Source organism: Parasteatoda tepidariorum, chromosome 7, assembly GCF_982258835.1.
Source record: "Parasteatoda tepidariorum strain Cologne lab strain chromosome 7, Ptep-v5.0, whole genome shotgun sequence".
Taxonomy (NCBI): Eukaryota; Metazoa; Arthropoda; class Arachnida; order Araneae; family Theridiidae; genus Parasteatoda; species Parasteatoda tepidariorum.
In genome coordinates this window covers 3,167,849-3,195,518 of record NC_141761.1, presented here as the reverse complement: position 1 = coordinate 3,195,518, position 27,670 = coordinate 3,167,849, and the positions used below count along the sequence as shown (strand labels likewise).

General features: G+C 29.7%; 1 protein-coding gene across 9 annotated transcripts in view; it reads right to left on the bottom strand.

Moving 5' to 3' along the window:
* Positions 1-27,670, bottom strand: part of LOC147806722 (serine/threonine-protein kinase mig-15-like) — a 145,482-nt gene that overhangs the window by 64,571 nt on the left and 53,241 nt on the right. For 7 of the 9 annotated variants that reach the window (XM_087167103.1, XM_087167105.1, XM_087167107.1 and 4 more), the window contains one exon: positions 26,046-26,308. The exons of the other annotated variants lie outside the window; for them this stretch is intronic. The gene's annotated coding sequence lies outside the window, so the exon portion shown is untranslated. Of the gene's footprint in view, positions 1-26,045; positions 26,309-27,670 lie in introns of those variants that run through there. 9 annotated transcript variants of the gene reach the window in all.

Below are 27,670 nucleotides of genomic sequence, written 5' to 3'. Positions count from 1 at the left end.
TGTTGCGGTGGACATTCAAATTTTTTCTTTTCTTATATATTATTTTTTTAAATATATTTTGTGATATTTTAACGTGAATCAAGTGTTCTGTACATAATAAAAAAACTATTTTTTTTTTGGGAAATAGCGTATAATAGCTAATAAACGGATAAATTTCGGATAAATTTTATTTATTTATTTATTTTAATTTATATTATTTTTTTAACTTCTTTTCAATATTTTAAAGCAAATAAAGTGTTCTATATGAGAGAAGAAATATTTTTCTTTGCTAAAGAGTGAATAATGGCTGAAAAAGGGACAGAAGTCATATCAGGAGGCGACGCACACATCACACCCCGTAACTCCCTATAATATTAACTTATAAACTTCAAACTCCGCCCAAAATTAGAATTTAATATATCGAACAATTTTACCGAAGGATTTTTTTATATACCAATTAGTGGGTCCACAATCTGCCAAAATAAGTTTTGTTTACTAACCGGGAGGAGGTGTTTTAAACTAAATATTCGCGGGGTTGGCAAGAGAAGAATGGCGCAGTTGGTAAAGCTGTGTTACAAGTTAGATTTGTTTCCCCGGGGGCCATTGGTTCGAAACCCTGTTGCGGTCGACATTCAAATTTTTCTTTTCTTATATATTATTTTTTTAAATATATTTTGTGATATTTTAACGTGAATCAAGTGTTCTGTAGATAATAAAAAAACTATTTTTTCTTTATGAAATAGCGTATACTAGCTTATAAACGGATAAATTTCGGTTAAATTTTATTTATTTATTTATTTTAATTTAAATTATTTTTTTAACTTCTTTTCAATATTTTAAAGCAAATAAAGTGTTCTATATGAGAGAAGAAATATTTTTCTTTGCTAAAGAGTGAATAAGGGCTGAAAAAGGGACAGAAGTCATATCAGGAGGCGACACACACATCACACCCCGTAACTCCCTATAATATTAACTTATAAATTTCAAATTCCGCCCAAAATTAGAATTTAATATATCGAACAATTTTACCGAAGGATTTTTTTATATACCAATTAGTGGGTCCACAATCTGCAAAAATAAGTTTTGTTTACTAACCGCGAGGAGGTGTTTTAAACTAAATATTCGCGAGGTAGGCAAGAGAAGCATGGCGCAGTTGGTAAAGCTGTGTGGCAAGTTAGATTTGTTGTCCCGGAGGCCATTGGTTCGAAACCCTGTTGCGGTCGACATTCAAATTTTTTCTTTTCTTATATATTATTTTTTTAAATATATTTTGTGATATTTTAACGTGAATCAAGTGTTCTGTACATAATAAAAAAACTATTTTTTCTTTGGGAAATAGCGTATAATAGCTTATAAACGGATAAATTTCGGTTAAATTTTATTTATTTATTTATTTTAATATAAATTATTTTTTTAACTTCTTTTCAATATTTTAAAGCAAATAAAGTGTTCTATATGAGAGAAGAAATATTTTTCTTTGCTAAAGAGTGAATAATGTTTGAAAAAGGGACAGAAGTCATATCAGGAGGCGACGCACACATCACACCCCGTAACTCCCTATAATATTAACTTATAAACTTCAAACTCCGCCCAAAATTAGAATTTAATATATCGAACAATTTTACCGAAGGATTTTTTTATATACCAATTAGTCGGTCCACAATCTGCCAAAATAAGTTTTGTTTACTAACCGGGAGGAGGTGTTTTAAACTAAATATTCGCGGGGTTGGCAAGAGAAGAATGGCGCAGTTGGTAAAGCTGTGTTACAAGTTAGATTTGTTTCCCCGGGGGCCATTGGTTCGAAACCCTGTTGCGGTCGACATTCAAATTTTTCTTTTCTTATATATTATTTTTTTAAATATATTTTGTGATATTTTAACGTGAATCAAGTGTTCTGTAGATAATAAAAAAACTATTTTTTCTTTATGAAATAGCGTATACTAGCTTATAAACGGATAAATTTCGGTTAAATTTTATTTATTTATTTATTTTAATTTAAATTATTTTTTTAACTTCTTTTCAATATTTTAAAGCAAATAAAGTGTTCTATATGAGAGAAGAAATATTTTTCTTTGCTAAAGAGTGAATAAGGGCTGAAAAAGGGACAGAAGTCATATCAGGAGGCGACACACACATCACACCCCGTAACTCCCTATAATATTAACTTATAAATTTCAAATTCCGCCCAAAATTAGAATTTAATATATCGAACAATTTTACCGAAGGATTTTTTTATATACCAATTAGTGGGTCCACAATCTGCAAAAATAAGTTTTGTTTAATAACCGCGAGGAGGTGTTTTAAACTAAATATTCGCGAGGTGGGCAAGAGAAGCATGGCGCAGTTGGTGAAGCTGTGTGGCAAGTTAGATTTGTTGTCCCGGGGGCCATTGGTTCGAAACCCTGTTGCGGTCGACATTCAAATTTTTTCTTTTCTTATATATTATTTTTTTAAATATATTTTGTGATATTTTAACGTGAATCAAGTGTTCTGTACATAATAAAAAAACTATTTTTTCTTTGGGAAATAGCGTATAATAGCTTATAAACGGATAAATTTCGGTTAAATTTTATTTATTTATTTATTTTAATATAAATTATTTTTTTAACTTCTTTTCAATATTTTAAAGCAAATAAAGTGTTCTATATGAGAGAAGAAATATTTTTCTTTGCTAAAGAGTGAATAATGTTTGAAAAAGGGACAGAAGTCATATCAGGAGGCGACGCACACATCACACCCCGTAACTCCCTATAATATTAACTTATAAATTTCAAACTCCGCCCAAAATTAGAATTTAATATATCGAACAATTTTACCGAAGGATTTTTTTATATACCAATTAGTGGGTCCACAATCTGCCAAAATAAGTTTTGTTTACTAACCGGGAGGAGGTGTTTTAAACTAAATATTCGCGGGGTTGGCAAGAGAAGCATGGCGCAGTTGGTAAAGCTGTGTGACAAGTTAGATTTGTTGTCCCGGGGGCCATTGGATCGAAACCCTGTTGCGGTCGACATTCAAATTTTTTCTTTTCTTATATATTATTTTTTTAAATATATTTTGTGATATTTTAACGTGAATCAAGTGTTCTGTACATAATAAAAAAACTATTTTTTCTTTGGGAAATAGCGTATAATAGCTTATAAACGGATAAATTTCGTTTAAATTTTATTTATTTATTTATTTTAATTTAAATTATTTTTTTAACTTCTTTACAATATTTTAAAGCAAATAAAGTGTTCTATATGAGAGAAGAAATATTTTTCTTTGCTAAAGAGTGAATAATGGCTGAAAAAGGGACAGAAGTCATATCAGGAGGCGACGCACACATCACACCCCGTAACTCCCTATAATATTAACTTATAAATTTCAAACTTCGCCCAAAATTGGAATTTAATATATCGAACAATTTTACCGAAGGATTTTTTTATATACCAATTAGTGGGTCCACAATCTGCCAAAATAAGTTTTGTTTACTAACCGGGAGGAGGTGTTTTAAACTAAATATTCGCGGGGTTGGCAAGAGAAACATGGCGCAGTTGGTAAAGCTGTGTTACTAGTTAGATTTGTTGTCCCGGGGGCCATTGGTTCGAAACCCTGTTGCGGTCGACATTCAAATTTTTTCTTTTCTTATATATTATTTTTTTAAATATATTTTGTGATATTTTAACGTGAATCAAGTGTTCTGTACATAATAAAAAAACAATTTTTTCATTGGGAAATAGCGTATAATAGCTTATAAACGGATAAATTTCGGTTAAATTTTATTTATTTATTTATTTTAATTTAAATTATTTTTTTAACTTCTTTTCAATATTTTAAAGCAAATAAAGTGTTCTATATGAGAGAAGAAATATTTTTCTTTGCTAAAGAGTGAATAATGACTGAAAAAGGGACAGAAGTCATATCAGGAGGCGACGCACACATCACACCCCGTAACTCCCTATAATATTAGCTTATAAATTTCAAACTCCGCCCAAAATTAGAATTTAATATATCGAACAATTTTACCGAAGGATTTTTTTATATACCAATTAGTGGGTCCACAATCTGCCAAAATAAGTTTTGTTTACTAACCGGGAGGAGGTGTTTTAAACTAAATATTCGCGGGGTTGGCAAGAGAAGAATGGCGCAGTTGGTAAAGCTGTGTGGCAAGTTAGATTTGTTGTCCCGGGGGCCATTGGTTCGAAACCCTGTTGCGGTCGACATTCAAATTTTTTCTTTTCTTATATATTATTTTTTTAAATATATTTTTTGATATTTTAACGTGAATCAAGTGTTCTGTACATAATAAAAAAACTATTTTTTCTTTGGGAAATAGCGTATAATAGCTAATAAACGGATAAATTTCGGATAAATTTTATTTATTTATTTATTTTAATTTATATTATTTTTTTAACTTCTTTTCAATATTTTAAAGCAAATAAAGTGTTCTATATGAGAGAAGAAATATTTTTCTTTGCTAAAGAGTGAATAATGGCTGAAAAAGGGACAGAAGTCATATCAGGAGGCAACGCACACATCACACCCCGTAACTCCCTATAATATTAACTTATAAATTTACAACTCCGCCCAAAATGAGAATTTAATATATCGAACAATTTTACCGAAGGATTTTTTTATATACCAATTAGTGGGTCCACAATCTGCCAAAATAAGTTTTGTTTACTAACCGGGAGGAGGTGTTTTAAACTAAATATTCGCGGGGTTGGCAAGAAAAGCATGGCGCAGTTGGTAAAGCTGTGTGGCAAGTTAGATTTGTTGTCCCGGGGGCCATTGGATCGAAACCCTGTTGCGGTCGACATTCAAATTTTTTCTTTTCTTATATATTATTTTTCTAAATATATTTTGTGATATTTTAACGTGAATCAAGTGTTCTGTACATAATAAAAAAACTATTTTTTCTTTGGGAAATAGCGTATAATAGCTTATAAACGGATAAATTTCGGTTAAATTTTATTTATTTATTTATTTTAATTTAAATTATTTTTTTAACTTCTTTTCAATATTTTAAAGCAAATAAAGTGTTCTATATGAGAGAAGAAATATTTTTCTTTGCTAAAGAGTGAATAATGGCTGAAAAAGGGACAGAAGTCATATCAGGAGGCGACGCACACATCACACCCCGTAACTCCCTATAATATTAACTTATAAATTTCAAACTCCGCCCAAAATGAGAATTTAATATATCGAACAATTTTACCGAAGGATTTTTTTATATACCAATTAGTGGGTCCACAATCTGCCAAAATAAGTTTTGTTTACTAACCGGGAGGAGGTGTTTTAAACTAAATATTCGCGGGGTTGGCAAGAGAAGCATGGCGCAGTTGGTAAAGCTGTGTGGCAAGTTAGATTTGTTGTCCCGGGGGCCATTGGTTCGAAACCCTGTTGCGGTCGACATTCAAATTTTTTCTTTTCTTATATATTATTTTTTTAAATATATTTTGTGATATTTTAACGTGAATCAAGTGTTCTGTACATAATAAAAAAACTATTTTTTCTTTGGGAAATAGCGTATATTAGCTAATAAACGGATAAATTTCGGATAAATTTTATTTATTTATTTATTTTAATTTATATTATTTTTTTAACTTCTTTTCTATATTTTAAAGCAACTAAAGTGTTCTATATGAGAGAAGAAATATTTTTCTTTGCTAAAGAGTGAATAATGGCTGAAAAAGGGACAGAAGTCATATCAGGAGGCGACGCACACATCACACCCCGTAACTCCCTATAATATTAACTTACAAATTTCAAACTCCCCCCAAAATTAGAATTTAATATATCGAACAATTTTACCGAAGGATTTTTTTATATACCAATTAGTGGGTCCACAATCTGCCAAAATAAGTTTTGTTTACTAACCGGGAGGAGGTGTTTTAAACTAAATATTCGCGGGGTAGGCAAGAGAAGCATGGCGCAGTTGGTAAAGCTGTGTCGCAAGTTAGATTTGTTGTCCCGGGGGCCATTGGTTCGAAACCCTGTTGCGGTCGACATTCAAATTTTTTCTTTTCTTATATATTATTTTTTTAAATATATTTTGTGATATTTTAACGTGAATCAAGTGTTCTGTACATAATAAAAAAACTATTTTTTCTTTGGGAAATATCGTATAATAGCTTATAAACGGATAAATTTCGGTTAAATTTTATTTATTTATTTATTTTAATTTAAATTATTTTTTTAACTTCTTTTCAATATTTTAAAGCAAATAAAGTGTTCTATATGAGAGAAGAAATATTTTTCTTTGCTAAAGAGTGAATAATGGCTGAAAAAGGGACAGAAGTCATATCAGGAGGCAACGCACACATCACACCCCGTAACTCCCTATAATATTAACTTATAAATTTCAAACTCCGCCCAAAATTAGAATTTAATATATCGAACAATTTTACCGAAGGATTTTTTTATATACCAATTAGTGGGTCTACAATCTGCCAAAATAAGTTTTGTTTACTAACCGGGAGGAGGTGTTTTAAACTAAATATTCGCGGGGTTGGCAAGAGAAGCATGGCGCAGTTGGTAAAGCTGTGTGGCAAGTTAGATTTGTTGTCCCGGGGGCCATTGGTTCGAAACCCTGTTGCGGTCGACATTCAAATTTTTTCTTTTCTTATATATTATTTTTTTAAATATATTTTGTGATATTTTAACGTGAATCAAGTGTTCTGTACATAATAAAAAAACTATTTTTTCTTTGGGAAATAGCGTATAATAGCTAATAAACGGAAAAATTTCGGATAAATTTTATTTATTTGTTTATTTTAATTTATATTATTTTTTTAACTTCTTTTCAATATTTTAAAGCAAATAAAGTGTTCTATGTGAGAGAAGAAATATTTTTCTTTGCTAAAGAGTGAATAATGACTGAAAAAGGGACAGAAGTCATATCAGGAGGCGACGCACACATCACACCCCGTAACTCCCTATAATATTAACTTATAAATTTCAAACTCCGCCCAAAATGAGAATTTAATATATCGAACAATTTTACCGAAGGATTTTTTTATATACCAATTAGTGGGTCCACAATCTGCCAAAATAAGTTTTGTTTACTAACCGGGAGGAGGTGTTTTAAACTAAATATTCGCGGGGTTGGCAAGAGAAGCATGGCGCAGTTGGTAAAGCTGTGTGGCAAGTTAGATTTGTTGTCCCTGTTGTCTGATCTGTTGTCGAAACCCTGTTGCGGTCGACATTCAAATTTTTTCTTTTCTTATATATTATTTTTTTAAATATATTTTGTGATATTTTAACGTGAATCAAGTGTTCTGTACATAATAAAAAAACTATTTTTTCTTTGGGAAATATCGTATAATAGCTTATAAACGGATAAATTTCGGTTAAATTTTATTTATTTATTTATTTTAATTTAAATTATTTTTTTAACTTCTTTTCAATATTTTAAAGCAAATAAAGTGTTCTATATGAGAGAAGAAATATTTTTCTTTGCTAAAGAGTGAATAATGGCTGAAAAAGGGACAGAAGTCATATCAGGAGGCGACGCACACATCACACCCCGTAACTCCCTATAATATTAACTTATAAATTTCAAACTCCGCCCAAAATTAGAATTTAATATATCGAACAATTTTACCGAAGGATTTTTTTATATACCAATTAGTGGGTCTACAATCTGCCAAAATAAGTTTTGTTTACTAACCGGGAGGAGGTGTTTTAAACTAAATATTCGCGGGGTTGGCAAGAGAAGCATGGCGCAGTTGGTAAAGCTGTGTGGCAAGTTAGATTTGTTGTCCCTGTTGTCTGATCTGTTGTCGAAACCCTGTTGCGGTCGACATTCAAATTTTTTCTTTTCTTATATATTATTTTTTTAAATATATTTTGTGATATTTTAACGTGAATCAAGTGTTCTGTTCATAATAAAAAAACTATTTTTTCTTTGGGAAATAGCGTATAATAGCTTATAAACGGATAAATTTCGGTTAAATTTTATTTATTTATTTATTTTAATTTAAATTATTTTTTTTAACTTCTTTTCAATATTTTAAAGCAAATAAAGTGTTCTATATGAGAGAAGAAATATTTTTCTTTGCTAAAGAGTGAATAATGGCTGAAAAAGGGACAGAAGTCATATCAGGAGGCGACGCACACATCACACCCCGTAACTCCCTATAATATTAACTTATAAATTTCAAACTCCGCCCAAAATGAGAATTTAATATATCGAACAATTTTACCGAAGGATTTTTTTATATACCAATTAGTGGGTCTACAATCTGCCAAAATAAGTTTTGTTTACTAACCGGGAGGAGGTGTTTTAAACTAAATATTCGCGGGGTTGGCAAGAGAAGCATGGCGCAGTTGGTAAAGCTGTGTGGCAAGTTAGATTTGTTGTCCCGGGGGCCATTGGTTCGAAACCCTGTTGCGGTCGACATTCAAATTTTTTCTTTTCTTATATATTATTTTTTTAAATTTATTTTGTGATATTTTAACGTGAATCAAGTGTTCTGTACATAATAAAAAAACTATTTTTTCTTTGGGACATAGCGTATAATAGCTAATAAACGGATAAATTTCGGATAAATTTTATTTATTTATTTATTTTAATTTATATTATTTTTTTAACTTCTTTTCAATATTTTAAAGCAAATAAAGTGTTCTATATGAGAGAAGAAATATTTTTCTTTGCTAAAGAGTGAATAATGGCTGAAAAAGGGACAGAAGTCATATCAGGAGGCGACGCACACATCACACCCCGTAACTCCCTATAATATTAACTTATAAATTTCAAACTCCGCCCAAAATGAGAATTTAATATATCGAACAATTTTACCGAAGGATTTTTTTATATACCAATTAGTGGGTCTACAATCTGCCAAAATAAGTTTTGTTTACTAACCGGGAGGAGGTGTTTTAAACTAAATATTCGCGGGGTTGGCAAGAGAAGCATGGCGCAGTTGGTAAAGCTGTGTGGCAAGTTAGATTTGTTGTCCCGGGGGCCATTGGTTCGAAACCCTGTTGCGGTCGACATTCAAATTTTTTCTTTTCTTATATATTATTTTTTTAAATATATTTTGTGATATTTTAACGTGAATCAAGTGTTCTGTACATAATAAAAAAACTATTTTTTCTTTGGGAAATAGCGTATAATAGCTAATAAACGGATAAATTTCGGATAAATTTTATTTATTTATTTATTTTAATTTATATTATTTTTTTAACTTCTTTTCAATATTTTAAAGCAAATAAAGTGTTCTATATGAGAGAAGAAACATTTTTCTTTGCTAAAGAGTGAATAATGGCTGAAAAAGGGACAGAAGTCATATCAGGAGGCAACGCACACATCACACCCCGTAACTCCCTATAATATTAACTTATAAATTTACAACTCCGCCCAAAATGAGAATTTAATATATCGAACAATTTTACCGAAGGATTTTTTTATATACCAATTAGTGGGTCCACAATCTGCCAAAATAAGTTTTGTTTACTAACCGGGAGGAGGTGTTTTAAACTAAATATTCGCGGGGTTGGCAAGAAAAGCATGGCGCAGTTGGTAAAGCTGTGTGGCAAGTTAGATTTGTTGTCCCGGGGGCCATTGGATCGAAACCCTGTTGCGGTCGACATTCAAATTTTTTCTTTTCTTATATATTATTTTTCTAAATATATTTTGTGATATTTTAACGTGAATCAAGTGTTCTGTACATAATAAAAAAACTATTTTTTCTTTGGGAAATAGCGTATAATAGCTTATAAACGGATAAATTTCGGTTAAATTTTATTTATTTATTTATTTTAATTTAAATTATTTTTTTAACTTCTTTTCAATATTTTAAAGCAAATAAAGTGTTCTATATGAGAGAAGAAATATTTTTCTTTGCTAAAGAGTGAATAATGGCTGAAAAAGGGACAGAAGTCATATCAGGAGGCGACGCACACATCACACCCCGTAATTCCCTATAATATTAACTTATAAATTTCAAACTCCGCCCAAAATTGGAATTTAATATATCGAACAATTTTACCGAAGGATTTTTTTATATACCAATTAGTGGGTCCACAATCTGCCAAAATAAGTTTTGTTTACTAACCGGGAGGAGGTGTTTTAAACTAAATATTCGCGGGGTTGGCAAGAGAAGAATGGCGCAGTAGGTAAAGCTGTGTGGCAAGTTAGATTTGTTGTCCCGGGGGCCATTGGTTCGAAACCCTGTTGCGGTCGACATTCAAATTTTTTCTTTTCTTATATATTATTTTTTTAAATATATTTTGTGATATTTTAACGTGAATCAAGTGTTCTGTACATAATAAAAAAACTATTTTTTCTTTGGGAAATAGCGTATAATAGCTTATAAACGCATAAATTTCGGATAAATTTTATTTATTTATTTATTTTAATTTAAATTATTTTTTTAACTTCTTTTCAATATTTTAAAGCAAATAAAGTGTTCTATATGAGAGAAGAAATATTTTTCTTTGCTAAAGAGTGAATAATGGCTGAAAAAGGGACAGAAGTCATATCAGGAGGCGACGCACACATCACACCCCGTAATTCCCTATAATATTAACTTATAAATTTCAAACTCCGCCCAAAATTGGAATTTAATATATCGAACAATTTTACCGAAGGATTTTTTTATATACCAATTAGTGGGTCCACAATCTGCCAAAATAAGTTTTGTTTACTAACCGGGAGGAGGTGTTTTAAACTAAATATTCGCGGGGTTGGCAAGAGAAGAATGGCGCAGTAGGTAAAGCTGTGTGGCAAGTTAGATTTATTGTCCCGGGGGCCATTGGTTCGAAACCCTGTTGCGGTCGACATTCAAATTTTTTCTTTTCTTATATATTATTTTTCTAAATATATTTTGTGATATTTTAACGTGAATCAAGTGTTCTGTACATAATAAAAAAACTATTTTTTCTTTGGGACATAGCGTATAATAGCTAATAAACGGATAAATTTCGGATAAATTTTATTTATTTATTTATTTTAATTTATATTATTTTTTTAACTTCTTTTCAATATTTTAAAGCAAATAAAGTGTTCTATATGAGAGAAGAAATATTTTTCTTTGCTAAAGAGTGAATAATGGCTGAAAAAGGGACAGAAGTCATATCAGGAGGCGACGCACACATCACACCCCGTAACTCCCTATAATATTAACTTATAAATTTCAAACTCCGCCCAAAATGAGAATTTAATATATCGAACAATTTTACCGAAGGATTTTTTTATATACCAATTAGTGGGTCTACAATCTGCCAAAATAAGTTTTGTTTACTAACCGGGAGGAGGTGTTTTAAACTAAATATTCGCGGGGTTGGCAAGAGAAGCATGGCGCAGTTGGTAAAGCTGTGTGGCAAGTTAGATTTGTTGTCCCGGGGGCCATTGGTTCGAAACCCTGTTGCGGTCGACATTCAAATTTTTTCTTTTCTTATATATTATTTTTTTAAATATATTTTGTGATATTTTAACGTGAATCAAGTGTTCTGTACATAATAAAAAAACTATTTTTTCTTTGGGAAATAGCGTATAATAGCTAATAAACGGATAAATTTCGGATAAATTTTATTTATTTATTTATTTTAATTTATATTATTTTTTTAACTTCTTTTCAATATTTTAAAGCAAATAAAGTGTTCTATATGAGAGAAGAAATATTTTTCTTTGCTAAAGAGTGAATAATGGCTGAAAAAGGGACAGAAGTCATATCAGGAGGCAACGCACACATCACACCCCGTAACTCCCTATAATATTAACTTATAAATTTACAACTCCGCCCAAAATGAGAATTTAATATATCGAACAATTTTACCGAAGGATTTTTTTATATACCAATTAGTGGGTCCACAATCTGCCAAAATAAGTTTTGTTTACTAACCGGGAGGAGGTGTTTTAAACTAAATATTCGCGGGGTTGGCAAGAGAAGAATGGCGCAGTAGGTAAAGCTGTGTGGCAAGTTAGATTTGTTGTCCCGGGGGCCATTGGTTCGAAACCCTGTTGCGGTCGACATTCAAATTTTTTCTTTTCTTATATATTATTTTTCTAAATATATTTTGTGATATTTTAACGTGAATCAAGTGTTCTGTACATAATAAAAAAACTATTTTTTCTTTGGGAAATAGCGTATAATAGCTTATAAACGGATAAATTTCGGTTAAATTTTATTTATTTATTTATTTTAATTTAAATTATTTTTTTAACTTCTTTTCAATATTTTAAAGCAAATAAAGTGTTCTATATGAGAGAAGAAATATTTTTCTTTGCTAAAGAGTGAATAATGGCTGAAAAAGGGACAGAAGTCATATCAGGAGGCGACGCACACATCACACCCCGTAATTCCCTATAATATTAACTTATAAATTTCAAACTCCGCCCAAAATTGGAATTTAATATATCGAACAATTTTACCGAAGGATTTTTTTATATACCAATTAGTGGGTCCACAATCTGCCAAAATAAGTTTTGTTTACTAACCGGGAGGAGGTGTTTTAAACTAAATATTCGCGGGGTTGGCAAGAGAAGAATGGCGCAGTAGGTAAAGCTGTGTGGCAAGTTAGATTTATTGTCCCGGGGGCCATTGGTTCGAAACCCTGTTGCGGTCGACATTCAAATTTTTTCTTTTCTTATATATTATTTTTTTAAATATATTTTGTGATATTTTAACGTGAATCAAGTGTTCTGTACATAATAAAAAAACTATTTTTTCTTTGGGAAATAGCGTATAATAGCTTATAAACGCATAAATTTCGGTTAAATTTTATTTATTTATTTATTTTAATTTAAATTATTTTTTTAACTTCTTTTCAATATTTTAAAGCAAATAAAGTGTTCTATATGAGAGAAGAAATATTTTTCTTTGCTAAAGAGTGAATAATGGCTGAAAAAGGGACAGAAGTCATATCAGGAGGCGACGCACACATCACACCCCGTAACTCCCTGTAATATTAACTTATAAATTTCAAACTCCGCCCAAAATTAGAATTTAATATATCAAACAATTTTACCGAAGGATTTTTTTATATACCAATTAGTGGGTCCACAATCTGCCAAAATAAGTTTTGTTTACTAACCGGGAGGAGGTGTTTTAAACTAAATATTCGCGGGGTTGGCAAGAGAAGAATGGCGCAGTAGGTAAAGCTGTGTGGCAAGTTAGATTTGTTGTCCCGGGGGCCATTGGTTCGAAACCCTGTTGCGGTCGACATTCAAATTTTTTCTTTTCTTATATATTATTTTTTTAAATATATTTTGTGATATTTTAACGTGAATCAAGTGTTCTGTACATAATAAAAAAACTATTTTTTCTTTGGGAAATAGCGTATAATAGCTAATAAACGGATAAATTTCGGATAAATTTTATTTATTTATTTATTTTAATTTATATTATTTTTTTAACTTCTTTTCAATATTTTAAAGCAAATAAAGTGTTCTATATGAGAGAAGAAATATTTTTCTTTGCTAAAGAGTGAATAATGGCTGAAAAAGGGACAGAAGTCATATCAGGAGGCGACGCACACATCACACCCCGTAACTCCCTATAATATTAACTTATAAATTTCAAACTCCGCCCAAAATGAGAATTTAATATATCGAACAATTTTACCGAAGGATTTTTTTATATACCAATTAGTGGGTCCACAATCTGCCAAAATAAGTTTTGTTTACTAACCGGGAGGAGGTGTTTTAAACTAAATATTCGCGGGGTTGGCAAGAGAAGCATGGCGCAGTTGGTAAAGCTGTGTGGCAAGTTAGATTTGTTGTCCCGGGGGCCATTGGTTCGAAACCCTGTTGCGGTCGACATTCAAATTTTTTCTTTTCTTATATATTATTTTTTTAAATATATTTTGTGATATTTTAACGTGAATCAAGTGTTCTGTACATAATAAAAAAACTATTTTTTCTTTGGGAAATAGCGTATATTAGCTAATAAACGGATAAATTTCGGATAAATTTTATTTATTTATTTATTTTAATTTATATTATTTTTTTAACTTCTTTTCTATATTTTAAAGCAACTAAAGTGTTCTATATGAGAGAAGAAATATTTTTCTTTGCTAAAGAGTGAATAATGGCTGAAAAAGGGACAGAAGTCATATCAGGAGGCGACGCACACATCACACCCCGTAACTCCCTATAATATTAACTTACAAATTTCAAACTCCCCCCAAAATTAGAATTTTATATATCGAACAATTTTACCGAAGGATTTTTTTATATACCAATTAGTGGGTCCACAATCTGCCAAAATAAGTTTTGTTTACTAACCGGGAGGAGGTGTTTTAAACTAAATATTCGCGGGGTAGGCAAGAGAAGCATGGCGCAGTTGGTAAAGCTGTGTCGCAAGTTAGATTTGTTGTCCCGGGGGCCATTGGTTCGAAACCCTGTTGCGGTCGACATTCAAATTTTTTCTTTTCTTATATATTATTTTTTTAAATATATTTTGTGATATTTTAACGTGAATCAAGTGTTCTGTACATAATAAAAAAACTATTTTTTCTTTGGGAAATAGCGTATAATAGCTAATAAACGGATAAATTTCGGATAAATTTTATTTATTTATTTATTTTAATTTATATTATTTTTTTAACTTCTTTTCAATATTTTAAAGCAAATAAAGTGTTCTATAAGAGAGAAGAAATATTTTTCTTTGCTAAAGAGTGAATAATGGCTGAAAAAGGGACAGAAGTCATATCAGGAGGCGACGCACACATCACACCCCGTAACTCCCTATAATATTAACTTATAAATTTCAAACTCCGCCCAAAAATAGAATTTAATATATCGAACAATTTTACCGAAGGATTTTTTTATATACCAATTAGTGGGTCCACAATCTGCCAAAATAAGTTTTGTTTACTAACCGGGAGGAGGTGTTTTAAACTAAATATTCGCGGGGTTGGCAAGAGAAGCATGGCGCAGTTGGTAAAGCTGTGTGGCAAGTTAGATTTGTTGTCCCGGGGGCCATTGGTTCGAAACCCTGTTGCGGTCGACATTCAAATTTTTTCTTTTCTTATATATTATTTTTTTAAATATATTTTATGATATTTTAACGTGAATCAAGTGTTCTGTACATAATTAAAAAAACTATTTTTTCTTTGGGAAATAGCGTATAATAGCTAATAAACGGATAAATTTCGGATAAATTTTATTTATTTATTTATTTTAATTTATATTATTTTTTTAACTTCTTTTCAATATTTTAAAGCAAATAAAGTGTTCTATATGAGAGAAGAAATATTTTTCTTTGCTAAAGAGTGAATAATGGCTGAAAAAGGGACAGAAGTCATATCAGGAGGCGACGCACACATAACACCCCGTAATTCCCTATAATATTAACTTATAAATTTCAAACTCCGCTCAAAATTAGAATTTAATATATCGAACAATTTTACCGAAGGATTTTTTTATATACCAATTAGTGGGTCCACAATCTGCCAAAATAAGTTTTGTTTACTAACCGGGAGGAGGTGTTTTAAACTAAATATTCGCGGGGTTGGCAAGAGAAGCATGGCGCAGTTGGTAAAGCTGTGTGGCAAGTTAGATTTGTTGTCCCGGGGGCCATTGGTTCGAAACCCTGTTGCGGTCGACATTCAACTTTTTTCTTTTCTTATATATTATTTTTTTAAATATATTTTGTGATATTTTAACGTGAATAAAGTGTTCTGTACATAATAAAAAAACTATTTTTTCTTTGGGAAATAGCGTATAATAGCTAATAAACGGATATATTTCGGATAAATTTTATTTATTTATTTATTTTAATTTATATTATTTTTTTAACTTCTTTTCAATATTTTAAAGCAAATAAAGTGTTCTATATGAGAGAAGAAATATTTTTCTTTGCTAAAGAGTGAATAATGGCTGAAAAAGGGACAGAAGTCATATCAGGAGGCGACGCACACATCACACCCCGTAACTCCCTATAATATTAACTTATAAATTTCAAACTCCGCCCAAAATTAGAATTTAATATATCGAACAATTTTACCGAAGGATTTTTTTATATACCAATTAGTGGGTCCACAATCTGCCAAAATAAGTTTTGTTTACTAACCGGGAGGTGGTGTTTTAAACTAAATATTCGCGGGGTTGGCAAGAGAAGCATGGCGCAGTTGGTAAAGCTGTGTGGCAAGTTAGATTTGTTGTCCCGGGGGCCATTGGTTCGAAACCCTGTTGCGGTCGACATTCAACTTTTTTCTTTTCTTATATATTATTTTTTTAAATATATTTTGTGATATTTTAACGTGAATAAAGTGTTCTGTACATAATAAAAAAACTATTTTTTCTTTGGGAAATAGCGTATAATAGCTAATAAACGGATATATTTCGGATAAATTTTATTTATTTATTTATTTTAATTTATATTATTTTTTTAACTTCTTTTCAATATTTTAAAGCAAATAAAGTGTTCTATATGAGAGAAGAAATATTTTTCTTTGCTAAAGAGTGAATAATGGCTGAAAAAGGGACAGAAGTCATATCAGGAGGCGACGCACACATCACACCCCGTAACTCCTTATAATATTAACTTATAAATTTCAAACTCCGCCCAAAATTAGAATTTAATATATAGAACACTTTTACCGAAGGATTTTTTTATATACCAATTAGTGGGTCCACAATCTGCCAAAATAAGTTTTGTTTACTAACCGGGAGGAGGTGTTTTAAACTAAATATTCGCGGGGTTGGCAAGAGAAGCATGGCGCAGTTGGTAAAGCTGTGTGGCAAGTTAGATTTGTTGTCCCGGGGGCCATTGGTTCGAAACCCTGTTGCGGTCGACATTCAACTTTTTTCTTTTCTTATATATTATTTTTTTAAATATATTTTGTTATATTTTAACGTGAATCAAGTATTCTGTACATAATAAAAAAACTATTTTTTCTTTGGGAAATAGCGTATAATAGCTAATAAACGGATAAATTTCGGATAAATTTTATTTATTTATTTATTTTAATTTATATTATTTTTTTAACTTCTTTTCAATATTTTAAAGCAAATAAAGTGTTCTATATGAGAGAAGAAATATTTTTCTTTGCTAAAGAGTGAATAATGGCTGAAAAAGGGACAGAAGTCATATCAGGAGGCGGCGCACACATCACACCCCGTAACTCCCTATAATATTAACTTATAAATTTCAAACTCCGCCCAAAATTAGAATTTAATATATAGAACAATTTTACCGAAGGATTTTTTTATATACCAATTAGTGGGTCCACAATCTGCCAAAATAAGTTTTGTTTACTAACCGGGAGGAGGTGTTTTAAACTAAATATTCGCGGGGTTGGCAAGAGAAGCATGGCGCAGTTGGTAAAGCTGTGTGGCAAGTTAGATTTGTTGTCCCGGGGGCCATTGGTTCGAAACCCTGTTGCGGTCGACATTCAACTTTTTTCTTTTCTTATATATTATTTTTTTAAATATATTTTGTGATATTTTAACGTGAATAAAGTGTTCTGTACATAATAAAAAAACTATTTTTTCTTTGGGAAATAGCGTATAATAGCTAATAAACGGATATATTTCGGATAAATTTTATTTATTTATTTATTTTAATTTATATTATTTTTTTAACTTCTTTTCAATATTTTAAAGCAAATAAAGTGTTCTATATGAGAGAAGAAATATTTTTCTTTGCTAAAGAGTGAATAATGGCTGAAAAAGGGACAGAAGTCATATCAGGAGGCGACGCACACATCACACCCCGTAACTCCCTATAATATTAACTTATAAAATTCAAACTCCGCCCAAAATTAGAATTTAATATATCGAACAATTTTACCGAAGGATTTTTTTATATACCAATTAGTGGGTCCACAATCTGCCAAAATAAGTTTTGTTTACTAACCGGGAGGAGGTGTTTTAAACTAAATATTCGCGGGGTTGGCAAGAGAAGCATGGCGCAGTTGGTAAAGCTGTGTGGCAAGTTAGATTTGTTGTCCCGGGGGCCATTGGTTCGAAACCCTGTTGCGGTCGACATTCAAATTTTTTCTTTTCTTATATATTATTTTTTTAAATATATTTTGTGATATTTTAACGTGAATAAAGTGTTCTGTACATAATAAAAAAACTATTTTTTCTTTGGGAAATAGCGTATAATAGCTAATAAACTGATATATTTCGGATAAATTTTATTTATTTATTTATTTTAATTTATATTATTTTTTTAACTTCTTTTCAATATTTTAAAGCAAATAAAGTGTTCTATATGAGAGAAGAAATATTTTTCTTTGCTAAAGAGTGAATAATGGCTGAAAAAGGGACAGAAGTCATATCAGGAGGCGACGCACACATCACACCCCGTAACTCCCTATAATATTAACTTATAAATTTCAAACTCCGCCCAAAATTAGAATTTAATATATCGAACAATTTTACCGAAGGATTTTTTTATATACCAATTAGTGGGTCCACAATCTGCCAAAATAAGTTTTGTTTACTAACCGGGAGGAGGTGTTTTAAACTAAATATTCGCGGGGTTGGCAAGAGAAGCATGGCGCAGTTGGTAAAGCTGTGTGGCAAGTTAGATTTGTTGTCCCGGGGGCCATTGGTTCGAAACCCTGTTGCGGTCGACATTCAACTTTTTTCTTTTCTTATATATTATTTTTTTAAATATATTTTGTTATATTTTAACGTGAATCAAGTATTCTGTACATAATAAAAAAACTATTTTTTCTTTGGGAAATAGCGTATAATAGCTAATAAACGGATAAATTTCGGATAAATTTTATTTATTTATTTATTTTAATTTATATTATTTTTTTAACTTCTTTTCAATATTTTAAAGCAAATAAAGTGTTCTATATGAGAGAAGAAATATTTTTCTTTGCTAAAGAGTGAATAATGGCTGAAAAAGGGACAGAAGTCATATCAGGAGGCGGCGCACACATCACACCCCGTAACTCCCTATAATATTAACTTATAAATTTCAAACTCCGCCCAAAATTAGAATTTAATATATACAACAATTTTACCGAAGGATTTTTTTATATACCAATTAGTGGGTCCACAATCTGCCAAAATAAGTTTTGTTTACTAACCGGGAGGAGGTGTTTTAAACTAAATATTCGCGGGGTTGGCAAGAGAAGCATGGCGCAGTTGGCAAAGCTGTGTGGCAAGTTAGATTTGTTGTCCCGGGGGCCATTGGTTCGAAACCCTGTTGCGGTCGACATTCAAATTTTTTCTTTTCTTATATATTATTTTTTAAAATATATTTTGTGGTATTTTAACGTGAATCAAGTGTTCTGTACATAATAAAAAAACTATTTTTTCTTTGGGAAATAGCGCATAATAGCTAATAAACGGATAAATTTCGGATAAATTTTATTTATTTATTTGTTTTAATTTATATTATGTTTTTAACTTCTTTTCAATATTTTAAAGCAAATAAAGTGTTCTATATGAGAGAAGAAATATTTTTCTTTGCTAAAGAGTGAATAATGGCTGAAAAAGGGACAGAAGTCATATCAGGAGGCGACGCACACATCACACCCCGTAACTCCCTATAATATTAACCTATAAGTTTCAAACTCTGAACAAATTTAGAATTTAATGTATCGAACAATTTTACCGAAGGATTTTTTTATATACCAATTAGTGGGCCCACAATATGCCAAAATAAGTTTTTTTTACTAACCGGGAGGAGGTGTTTTAAGCTAAATATTCGCGGAGTTGCCATGTGAAGCATGGTGCAGTTGGTAAAGCTGTGTGGCAAGTTAGATTTGTTGTTCCGGAGGCCATGGGTTCGAAACCTTGCGTCGGTCGACATCGAAATTTTTTCTTTTTTTTTATAAATTATTTTTTTAAATTTATTTTTTGATATTTTATCGTGAATCAAGTGTTCTGTATAGATAAAAAAAACTATTTTTTCTATGGGAAATGGCGAATAATAGCTAATAAACGGAAAAATTTCGGATAATTTTTATTTATTTATTTATTTAAATTTATGTTATTTTTTTTACTTCTTTTCAATATTTTAAAGCGAATAAAGTCTTCTATTAAGTGTAATAATATAATTTAAAATAAACAAAAAAAAAAGAAAATTTATTGATAAATTGTCCGTCCTTGGGATTCGAACCCAGGACCCCTCCCTCCAGCAGCGAACTTGCTGGTCCGGTGGCCTACCATCCAGTCCACCGTGATACGTGAAGCATACCACAGTTTCGAGTCAAAAGCTCTCTTCTCTCATCTTCGCAATATACCTTTAGGGGCCTACTGTGACCTATAAAAGCTCTCTTCGGAGAATATTCAGGGCCCTCCTGAATATTGAAAAACACATTAAAAAAATAATATAATTTAAAATAAACTTTAAAAAATAAGAAAATTTTTTGAATTTTTTTTTGTCTTTATCGAAGAGCAAACATAGGGTATCTAATATATGTGAATCGCACTTCAGATGTGGCACACTGCGCAGTTAAAGCTCCAACGGATTAGTCGGCGTAGGGACCGACGGTGTGCGGTATGTTAACTCGTTAAACTGTTCTACCGTATAGTGCTCGACTTCGGCTGCAGGACGTCGAGCTACCGATGCGGGGGTGCCATCCCCTCTGCAGAGGATCAAAATTGTGATGGCATTTCTTCGGATTATCCTCAGGGGTGTTTCCCAGACCGTCGCCAATATCCCATCGTACAGCTCTAGTGCGACGTAAATTAACTACAACAACTCCCGGCGCGAATTCTATCACTATTAATTTCATGTGGAAAGATTGAACACATATAGCGTTATTGTTAATAATGGTGAAATTATTAAATATATAAACAATGGTGCTTGTTTGAGTTATTTGCAAACATTTTTAACTCCAAAATGGCTGTGAAAAAAAGCAAAGTTGATTCAGAGTGCTGTGAGTTCAATGATGAGTGAACTTGGAAATATTTTTCTACAGTTGCAAAAGATAAACCAGTATCTCTTGTCTGCAATGAAGATGTAGCAGTTTTGAACGAATACAACATTGACCGGCATATTTCAGTCAAGCAGAAGAATGCCAATTACGAAGCAATATCTGAATGTGAAAGACAACAAAATACGGAAAGTCTTCTTAGAGAATTATCAGGAGGACAAAATTTTTTCGAAGATAAACTCTGCCCAAGAAGCAGCTACGCATGCAAGTTGTATTGTAACATACAATGTTGCTAAAAATAATAAATCTCTAGGTGATGGGGAGTTTGTTAAATAATGTATGCTCCAAGCTAGTGATGTTTTATGTCCAGATATGAAAAATAATTTTGAGGCTGTAAGCTTATCGCGAAAAACTGTGACTTCTAGAATTGAAGCCAACGATAAAAGTTTGACATCACAACCCAAGTAGCACCTAATATTAGATAATATCAGAAAAATCGGTAAAATCTAAGGTTATCTTGTACAACTTCTAATATTAGAAAGATACAAGAGGTCGCTGTTTGCTCTGCCTTATAATATTAGATTCTATGCGAACTAATATTATCTAGCATTCGCCATAATATTATTTTTCATTAGTTTTGATGCTATATAATATTAGAATATATATTTTCTGATATTATCTTGCGTCGTTTTTTATTTTTTGGAGTAAGTAAGAGGTAGTGGCAAGGAATCCGGCAGAATAATATAAAAGGAGATGCAATACTCTTACAAACTATCCCCCCCCCCAAAAAAAAAAATTTAAAATACTCTGTTATTACATTTTGTTTTGTTATTACATATACTTTAATCTGTTAATTTTTTTCAAGACAAATTTCTTCATTGTTAACAAGATATTTAAAATAAAAGTACGAATTTCCTGTACTTGCAAATTTTGCCGCGAAAAACTGTATTGATGGCGCTGGCATAGCTACTGAGTTTGAAACACAAATAACTACAAACAGTAGTTTCGTATACTAACGTGTTTGTGCACGCTTAACATTGGTATTTATTGTGTTGATGAAGTTTTACAGTTGTGATAAGTCAGTTTGTGTTATACACCTTTGTTAAACTAAATAACCAAGAAAATATGTAATATTATTTATATTTCATAAAATGAAATTTAAAATTATAGCTTAGATATCTGCCAAGTTTGTGCATGTTCAGTGTGCATTAGAAAAGAATCAAAGATGACTCAGAATTCATTGAAAAAGTAATAAACAGGTTTGGACAGCAAACAAGACGATTTCAATTCTTGTTTGATTAAAAAATTTTTTAACTGTTACGTATCAATAATTACTTAATTATTTGCTTTTCAATAAAAATATTTTTTATAAAACATTTTTATAACAAAATTGTTTTTTTGTATCTCTTTAAGTACTTAAAAAAAAAAAAAGAAGCTAGGGGGTGCAAGCGCACCCTCTTGCACCCCGCTGCCGGCGCCCTTGGGTAGTAGAATAATTGGGAGATATAATTTTACTTAATTTTCTGTATTGCCGTGAAGCAGTAAAGCATAGAACAATAGTTTTATAATGTCATTCCATGAATTATTTTCTTAGCGATACAGAAATAATAAATAAAATAATTGTAGCGAATTCTGCTAACCATCTATTTTCCTCCTTCTTACTCCAAAGTATATCTTATGTTCAGCTGATTTTTTTTAAATATTTCAAATTTAATTAAGAAATACTATATTGCAACTTTTATAGCAATTTTCTTTCTTTTCTTCATACAATGGGTCTTTTAATGAATTTTGTATCATTAATAATTTTAAAATCATTAATTTAAAAATGTATTCTTAATTTTTTTTTTTAGAAGTGAGCCTTTCTTATCAAAATTTTAATTGAATTTGTTAGTTTGTAAAACTTGTTTATAAAAGCTGTAACTTAAGCCAATTTTAATCTCACAATTAACAATAATTATTTATATTCTGAAATTATGTAATGAAAACCACACTACATAATTATAAAGTTATATATTTACATTTGAACTGAGTGGAAATTTAAACTTAAAATTTTTTTCTTCTTATAATATTAAAATAAAATTGTTCAATTTTTAAGTGGTCATTTCTTGTAATAATTGACACAATAAAGAAAAAAATTTAAAAATATTCAAATTACTTACTTCAACAAATTTACACATTTTCTGCCCCTTCTTCTTTTACAGAAATTAAATGTAGAAATACTTACGTAGCTTTATTCTTTCAGTATCTGAAATTTTATTTAACAAAACACCTGAAACAAAACCCAAACGCAACCTAGAAATTTTTCCACGGAGAGAAACCAGGAAAGCAACTAATACTATGAAAATTGGAATTATTTTTCTTATAATGTAAAAATAACTTTTATGGGCACTTCAGAAATTTTCATCAATTTGATAACTATTTAAAGGTGTTATGTACTAAACCAACAATTTTTGCAAAAAATTTACATAGCAATTTAATTTCAAAACTGTCAGTAAATATTATGTTTTATCTAAATTAAATTTGCACTAACATATACTTGCATACAAGAATGAGACGAAAATATAATAACATTTTTTACATTATTTTTTAAAAGTTGCTTTCAGCATGAATGATCAAAATTTGACTACAATCCAGGGTTCGTGATTTTTTTGATTTTTTTAAAAAAAATCAAAAGAACCAATTTTTTTGATTTAAATCGGATTTTTTTGATTTAAATCAGATTTTTTTGATTTTTATTCAAATACACTGTAAGAACTTTAATTTATGATTAAAAAAATTATAAATGTTTAAACAAATTAACTTAATATTAAAACTATATTGTAACAATATTTTAGAAGCTCTAACTAAAACATGGCTTTGAATGCATAGCAACCATTTTGAAAGAAATGCATGATTAAAATTTAAAGACTAGATGAAATAGAGAATTTAAAGAATACTTCAGGGGTCTGTTTGGGTCTTTCTGAGAGGTACCTATTTTGTGAAAATTAAAAATTAGATTAAAAAATCAACACAAATATAGTAAAAATATGGATTTATTGTTTCTTACGAGACACAAAAATAAAATTTTAAGAATAAGTATTTTGTGTGATTATTCTATCATTTTTCCTAATGTTGAATTTGTAAAGGTACCGGCTTGGACAGACCCCTGTGCTTTAACTATTAAAACAAAGTTTCAGTTAGCAAACCATAACTTTAATTCAAAATTGTGATTTCTTTTTTTTTCTCATGATTTTTAAAATGACAAAATGTAGCAGACTGTGTTTATAAATGTTAAAAAACATCTGAAGTATTCATCAAAAAATAAATAAATATTTAATCTATATATTTTTATATTAAAATATTCACTTTTAATTCTATATCAAAATAGATAAGTTAAGCTAAAAAAAAATTAGAAAATCTATGTATTCATTAGAATTTTTTTTCACAAAATTTCTTTATAGAAAATCAGATAATGTCAAAGATACTGTAAACATATTATGAGAAAAAAATACCAGTTAATAACCCTACTGCATCAAATAGACTTCGAAAGAGTTTGAAAGGGAAGAATGACACTACAATAGGAAAAAAAAACATCTGAATTCATCAGCCCGTTTTTTTTTCTTTTTCTGTTTTTGGCATATTAAGGTAATTTCTTTTTAATATAACCTCAAGCTTCAGAAATATACATTTTCCACCAATAAAATATGATGTAGATTTTAATTAACGCTTTTTCATTCAAAAGGTAGAATTTTAATTAACATTACTTGTATTATTTTTTTAAAAAAATTCATGTTTATTAATTACTTTCTACAGCTATGCAAGTCTATATTAAGACAGCATTAAATGTTTACTTTAATCTGTACTTTCAATCTCAAGAATCAAAAGATTTTTAAAAATGTAATTTCAAATGTGTTGGAATTTAACACACACCAAGAAAGTAATTTCGTTAACTAAAATTAATTAATGCAGCAATTTATTTAAATTAAATTTTAATACTAAGAAAAGAAAATAATAGAAGTATCAAAAATTTAAAACACTGTCTTTTAACTTTTAAAATCAATATATATAGATAAAAAAAATTAGTTGATTTAAATCAATGATTTTTTTAAAAAAATCATTTGATTTAAATCGTGATTTAAATCAAGCTGATTTAAATCAACGAACCCTGCTACAATCCATTACTCTTTTGAGAAAGTTGCTATAAAAAAATTCAGATTTTTGTTTGAAAATTCAAATTTAAAAAAATTCAGATTTTTGTTTGAAACAATTCCATTGCTTTTATTTTGCTGATTATAGATTATGCGTTATGACATAAATAGGTTTAGAAAAAAGCAGGTGTACTATGTAAACATTTTAAACAGAGCTTTTCAGAAAATAAATTTAAAAAAATTAAGCAGATGTTAGAATCAATTTTCTGGTATTGATCAATTAGCCATAAAAAAAAACTATATTATGCATTTAAAAACTTGCTTTGCAAAGAACCTTACTGATGAAAACTTAAATAAACAAGATTCTACTCTACGTTGGTTTAAATTTTTTGCTTTAACAATAATGTAAATAAATGTTCAGCTAAATTTTAAATATTAAGCCAAAGAAATTTTTACTATTATCATTATTTTAAACATCATAAAAATATTCACTTCTTATCTTAAATTTGAACTAAATAATTCAAAATTAAGTGAAAAATACAATGCTAGTAGTATAAATGCTCATAAGCTGGAGTTAATGTTTAACAATGATGTTAAAATTAAATTGTTTCCGATATGTTGCAAATTTTAAAGAAACCGAATTTTAACTTCATCTAATTTCAAAATACTTAAACATTACTATCATGACTATAAAAAAAATTTCCAACATTATATCTTATTAAGTTTTATTTATGAACACATATCTGCCTACCCCATTTTCTAAAATTTTGAAGATTTATTATAAAGTTGCTGTATAAATTACCGAATGCAGTAGTTAAGAAGAAAAAAAATTAATCAAACCAAATCATGACAAACATTATTTCACAATTTAATTATTTTATTTTAAAACAAAATACAATATAAACTTCACTCAACTATAAAAGCAATATATTCTTACCATCATTGTTTAATATAAACATATAATCCTTAAAAACACATATTTGTCATTTAATAAAATAATTTTTATTGAAAAAAGCAACAGTTGGACTATGTGTTATCATTTTTATTATTATTTTCTAATAAAAAGAATTCCAAAACTTTACAGTAATTTATTTCATGCAGTTATTTTCCCTTCAATTGCAATTTTTTGTTTATGTGCAACTATATATCAGAGCAATAAACTGATGAATCTGCTTTATTGAAAGATTTTATAAAATTGTCAGCAACAGTAACCACACAAACACACAGCAGGGATGAATCACACAGAGATCTTCAAACTTCTGCACAACAACAAGAGGACTTTCAGCTCCGGCAGATTTAAAGAGAATCTAACAGCATATACACATCAGTTGTTTTGTTTTCTGTCAGGATTGAACTTACGGGCCCTCGTATTCTACCAGAATGTCATTTTCCATTTGCATTATCCAGCAGCCCAGACGAAGCTAAAATTATAAGAGAGAAAAAGTTAAACTTTACATTGAAAACACTAAATTTAAAACTATTAGCATTGAATATTTCTTTAAGACTTAAATCATTTAAAAAAATTTTAATAGGTCTAAAGTTTAATAGGTAGATTTCTGTAACAATACCTAAACCAAAAAATCTCAGTATCACTGCGCAAGAGTCGAAAAATATTTCATTTATAACCACTCTCAAGTAATAATTTTATTCTTTCCTAATTATTTTTTATTAAAAAGAAATTATAGTTCAAAATCCTTAAGCCCTTCTGAATCACTGGAGTTTAAAAGATAATTCCTTCTAGAAATGTTGTTCTTTCTTTCATTTTTTCAAAGAACACCATAATTTAATAAAGAACATTTTATATCTTATTGAAACCTGACTGTGAGTGGGGATTTTGTTACTAATTCAGATATTTGGAGAATAGGAAATCTGTGAAATTGGGGAAGGGGGATTCCGTTTTAAAAAATACGATTTTTTGGCCACCTAAATCTATGAACTTTCCATGATTTTTTTCTTTTAAATAGTTAAAATCATGACAGTTCATGACTAATTTTGTTCAATATTGAAATGCCAGACTTTCCTTTATGTAAATTGACAGAGAGTTAGTCTAGAATGACCGGACACAAGATATCAGGGCAGTACTATGTAAAGTTTTAACTGAGTACAAATACTTTAGGATCTCAGCTCAAGTTATCCATAACCAAAATTGTTCACAGTCAATCATTTGAAATAAATAAATAAATAAAATAAAATAAAAATGAATATTTTCATGTACAAGGGTGGCTATTGTACAAGTGAGATATCTTTGCTTCGATTCAAGATGAAAGTTATTTTAATTAATTAATATTATTTAATAATGTAATTATGGCTCAGTCTTAATGATAAAATTCATGGATTCAATTGGCTGGAGTTCAATTAAAATATCTTAAAATACATTAAAAATAGTTTGCAAATTCAAATATATATATATATGGATCACACTCTAGAACAACGGTTTCCAAATGATGTTAGGGGTTCCGTGAAAGAGTTCTGACAGTTGAGACTTTTTGAACAGTTTTTGAAATCCTTAATTATATTTAAAGTAATATGCCAAAAAATGGGAAATGAAAATTTAAAAAAAAATATATAATTTTTCTAACAACAATTTTACAAAAGTATGAAAAAAAACATGCATTTATAAGAATTTGCAATAGTATTTAACATTGCGCTTTTCAAATCAAACTAAAATAAAAGATTTTTTTTTAATAAAGAAATATGTTTCTCTAATAACTATTTTCAATATTTAAAAACAGTTTTTAATAGCAATATAAAAACAAATCTTCAATTAGACTAGATTCATCTCT